Genomic DNA, 5,645 nt, shown 5'->3' with positions numbered 1-5,645 from the left:
TAGTGCGGAATAGCTCGAATGGCCGCATGTATGTGTTGGAGTTGTGGTGTGAGGCCCCCGTGTTTGTCATTGAACAGGGGAAGAATGTGGTCGCTGGTGGTCTCGAAGTTAGGAGAGGGAGAATTACCGACGATGGGGTCATTATGAATTTAGGTGCGGTCGTTCCGAGCATCATCGAGATCGACGACAGCTCGGATGATGAGTTTGGAGGAGGGCTGGGTGGTGCTGATGATACGCAACCAGGTGATGAAACGGTGAGCGGCGTTTCAGAGGGAGCGAGAGAAGAAGAGACGTCAACCGCTTTGGCTGGGGGTGGCGGTGGTGACGCTGACTTAGTGCAGAGGCCTGATGGAGAGGGCGACGATGCCGATGAAGTGGAGGCGGGTGCCGGAGGGGAGGATGCTACCGGCGAATTGTCTGAGGAGATTTCGGTTGCTGATCCCGAGGTGGAGGGAGTTAGAAATGAGACCGTAGATGAGGTAGCTGATCCCGAGATGGGAACAGTTAGAAATGGATGTGAGGGATCGGGCGCCAGTTTCGACAACGAACGAGTTGCTGGTGACGTTCGACCCGGGTCCGCGGGGGGATCGGCTGACGTGTCAAGTTCCAGTCGAACGCCACGGCAGGCGATGACCGCTGCCATTGGGAAAATACAGGGGTTCGATAAGCGTGTGGATGAAGCTTATCGGCGGGCTGCGGCGCACTTGACAGAGCGAAATGCTGAGCGATATAAAGCTCGGCGCCGGAAAGCCGAGAGGAAAGCGCGACTCGAGCGGACTGTTGACGTCATGTCGAAGCCGTGTGGTGTATTTCTACATCGGCCGGATGGAGCCGGACGGACTGAAGTGACGGACAGCGACTCCGACTCCGAGGGGGAAGATGCCTCAGAGAATGGGTCTTTGGGGTCGGCCGAAATGGAAGTTGAGCCGACCGCCGAGGGAAAGCGACTAGCTTGGCTCGGGGAGGGTCCCGTACGTTCCGCGTTGGAGGATGCTGTGTCCATGCATTATAAGCCGAGCATGATGAAGTCCCTCATGATGTTGGCTGCACGTATGAGAGGTAAGAAGGGGTATTATGGGGAAGTTCGCACTTGTGGAGATTTTATTTGCACTCTTTTTTCCTTTTTTTTTTTTGATTCAGGTGACGGGGCTCTGATTGATTGTGAGAATATAATGGAGAATGGGCTCGAGCAATGATTTGTAGTTACGAAATTCAACAATAAATGGAAATGTATGTTTCGAGACTCGAAGATGTTTGTTTTGGTTCTTTTTATGGGTTTATGTAGTTGGTCACTTTTGCTTGTTCTGGGTTGCTTATTTTTACTTGGCTTAATTTGTTTTGAGAAGATGAGTTTTTTTTGTGTTATCTACTTGGGTTTTGGTTTGATTTTGAATAGGTAATGGTTACTTTGTTTACGTAGGTATTTACTGGATAGGTAAGTTGTTTTGTGTCTTTTTTTTTTGAATTCTTGCTTAATTTCTAGGGAATATTGAATGTATATATATTTTTTGTTGTTTTTTTTTTTTTTTTTTTTTTTGTGTGAGGGGGTCTGAGTTTAGCTAATAATAATAATGGAAGATAATGATTAATCCTAGGGTTCGTGCGGGGAGGGGATGTCCTTTGGGTAAGCTTTTTATCTGTCGTAGCTTGGTATGGTTTGGGGGTTGGTGAATTCGATTCGATTTATGGTACCACTGTTACCATTTGGTCAGGGTACAGGGATATTGCGGATGCTGTGTCGATGATGAATTGAGATTGTTGTATTTGTTTGTGTGGTGGTTGGGCTGGTTTTGTTTGTATTTCAGTTTTAAGTGCGTAGACGGCCCCTGGGGCTGGAATGGTGTCGAATAGTAGGTCGAGGATGTTGAGTTTGCGTAGAAAGAAGAAGCCCGCGATTGAAATCAATGTGCCAATGATAGTGAATGCGATAATTGACAGTGTGATCATTGAGTTTTGTGTATCGTATTTCAGAACGTCGAAGCGGAATTCTTGGTCTTCGTTGTCTAGAAGTTCACGCGTGTTGTCGATGAGTTGCTGCATTTCGAGGTAGTCGTGGATAATGGTCGGTGCTGATGAGTGTATTCTAGATGTAGGCCGTTTACGTTTGGCAATTTGCGAGAGAAATTCCAGTATGGTTTGACTTGGCGTGATGTTGGGAATGATGGTAGTAGCCATTGAGTCGAATGTGAGGGTTTTATGGGCACGAATGATGAGGTTCTTGGTTTTGATTGAGCAGTTGGGATCAATTTGGATGAGACTGCCCTCCGAAACGGTTGTTTGCGTTGTCTTTTCATCACAGATTACCCATAGGCGAAGACCGTCGAGTGACGTTGCAAAATAAACTTCGTTGGGCATTATAGTGATTAGCAAGTCAGCGTCGGGGAATGGTTTGTATCGGCAGATTGTTTGGTTCAGTTCTGCTTCGGTGAATACTTTGACGCAGATGGGCGATATAAGAACTCGCGCAGTGCTAACATTCGACCGTTGTTGATCTCTTCCTGATTGAGTGGGATGAATTTTGTTTGGTCGGCATTGAGGAGAAAATATTCAGTTGTTGTTGACGCAATGAGCCGGCCGCCCGGGGTGGTGATGGGAACAGCCGTCGCTCTGTATAAATCATATGTCTCGCGCTCTGCCACGGGGACTGCGACTTCGATAAGGAGCTTATTGTCCTCAAGTCCAGTTCGCATCTCCGCGTAACGGAAAATGTGCAGAGGATCGTCTTTCGCCAGGTCGATTGGTAGCCGTTGGACGGCTGGAAGCGTTGCGGCGATTCTCTTGAGATCCGAAGCCAAGGCAGTTTTGCTGATTAGCTCCGGGATGCGTCCGCCCCGTGAGTCGGTGACTGATCGGCGAAGCTGCGAGTATAGGCGCATGTGTTCAATGAAAGCAGATGAGGCCACTTGAAAGATCTGTTTCAAAGCAAGACTTGTGGCAAGGGGATTCACTCAGGAGTATGGCGTGAACTATTACGAAACGTTTAGCCCAGTCGTGCGTTTCACATCAATTCGGATCATTCTGGCAGTGGCGGCCCAAAAACGAATGCACAATAAACAATTTGATGTAAAAACTGCTTTTCTCAATGGCGATTTGTTGGAAAGCGATCCAAACCAGATTCTCTATCATTTTGGGGAATCGGATGAATCATCTTATCCATATCGAGAATTAATGGGAAGCGTTATGTACCTTGCAATTGGTACAAGGCCGGATATTAGTCATGCTGTTTCGATGGCCAGTGGATTCATGGAAAAACCGACCGTCGTACATGAACGTGCGGCCAAGAGGATTTTAAAGTATTTGAAGAAAACTATAACTTTTGGTATTTTATTTTCAAGTAACAGGACAGACGAATTGAAGGCATATAGCGACGCTGACTACGCTGGTTGCATGGACACACGAAGATCAACATCGGGTTTTGGATTTATGTTTGGCAATGGCATCATCAGTTGGTGTTCCGAAAGGCAAAAATCGGTGTCGATGTCCACAACCGAATCGGAATATATTGCAGCATCGCAATGCGTTAAAGAATTAATTTGGCTAAGAAGCATCATTTATGAAATTCTGGATGAGAAATTGCTAAAAATCACTCTATTCATTGATAATCAAAGCGCAATTCGCTTAATCAAAAATCCAGAACTTCATAAGAGAAGCAAACATATAGATGTAAGATATCATTTCATACGTGAAAAATACGAGGAGGGCATGTTCGCTCTGCAAAACATTTCTACCAACGAAATGATTGCTGATATTTTCACTAAGGCCCTTCCGGCACAAAAATTCATGTTTTTTGTAGAAAAAATGGGTATGATGACAAAAATGTAATTGCAATTCTTGCTAACTCATGCATTCATTCTTTTAAATGTTCAAAGGTCTATTCATATTAGTGCTTAAATGCAAAAGAATTTTATGTTCAGGCTTAAAATCAAAATTCAAGTAAAATCATTCTATAGCTGATCGTCATAAGCTAAACACTAAAATATTTTCGTGAAGAAAGAGGTAATGTCAAATGCCCTTATAAAGTCCCTAACGCAGTTTCTTACACCCTTTTACTCACACACAAAAAAAACAAAATGTCAAAAAACAGCTGATCGAGCGAACCATTCATAACCAACTTCATGCTACTTGTAGATTTGGAATGAAAATAATGTTTGAAATTTCTTTGATATTTTGAAAAAATGAACTAATTATTTTGGACATTTTTAATATGTTTAGAATAAAATAAATTTTTAAACATTTTTTGTACTAACAATATTTTAATAAACATTCACTTATTATTTAATTTTCACAATTTCTATCAATTCACAAATTATGATTCTTAGCACTAGCATGAAGTTGGTAATATGTCAACCTTAAATCATTCATATAAAAACATATTGTGTTCACGCACACATAAATGTTGGGGACTTTTGACAATTCCACTTTTGTTTTACGAGTACCAAAAGCAAAGCAATGTAAGCATTGGTTTATTTGTATGAATTCTTTGTGTGTGCAAATTGATCTAAATTTTCATTTGTGAGCAGTTAAAATGTTTATTCATTAAATGTTAAGAAATTTTGTGTGCGCCCTACTAGTTTAAAATACTAACTTTTGTGTAGCTGAAATTTAAGGCATTAAATTTAATAAAATTTTGTTTAATAGATGGGCATTTTTGGAGATTCTGAAGAAAACGTAGAAGTGAAGGCAGTGGACAGCACTGGCCAAGTAAATAACAATATTGTTATACAAGAGGCAGCAGACACGCACCACCAAATGATTACCAGTGAAAAATTGTTAATTGCAACTTATTTTTTGATCTTTTTTGAAGTAATTAAGCTAATTATTTTTGGCATATCTGCGTTCAAAAGAAAAATTAAGAAAAACTATCGAAATCATAATAATGTTAATGGCAATGCCACACAAAGAAACTGATGTACTAAACAGGGAGAATGTTGTGTATGAATGTTTTGTTCATCAGAAATATCAGAATAAAAGGAACTGAAATTAAATAAAGCAGTTCAGTTAGTAACTTGCCTACCCAGCGACGAGTCGTTTCATTTATTTGTCTCTTGCATTATACAGCGATCTTATTTCCACAGCTATCATATAACACAACAATGTCCACTGCCTTTCATGCATTGTCCGTCCGTCCATCCAACATGTACGTCTGTAGCTATTTTTTATAATAGAACCGCTGTCTACTCATTTATATCCATATCCATGAATTGTCCGGACATGTCCGAACATGTCCGTCCGTCCAACATATCAGTCCGTTTACTGTCCGATTCAATTCTTAGGGTGTCCGTCCGTCCGCCAAAATGGACCGTGGACAGTCCGTGAACAGTCCGTCCGAAATGAATTGCTGTTGCTTTTGTGAACTTGCGCGAATTGAATTATGGTTTACGATCACGAAACAATGGAAACAACTATCTCTTGCAATGTCTTGCGCTGAATCCACAAATCACTTCGCTCACAATTCGCGGCAATTACAATATTGCCGAAATGCAATCCATCGCTCAACATTTACCAGTCTTGATGACACTTCGGTTGGTGCATAATTACACTTTGTTCATGGCATAGACAAATCAAATCGTGACCTTTCCACAGGTGACGGAATTCAAATTGAATGTAGGTTGGGCACTGGTAAACCACCAATTCAATATTCCCTT

The sequence above is a fragment of the Contarinia nasturtii genome, unplaced genomic scaffold (assembly GCF_009176525.2).
Source record: "Contarinia nasturtii isolate CC-2019 unplaced genomic scaffold, AAFC_CNas_1.1 Cnas_scaffold_863, whole genome shotgun sequence".
NCBI classification, from domain to species: Eukaryota; Metazoa; Arthropoda; class Insecta; order Diptera; family Cecidomyiidae; genus Contarinia; species Contarinia nasturtii.
The sequence above is the reverse complement of the archived record's forward strand: the minus strand, read 5'-3'. Positions refer to the sequence as shown.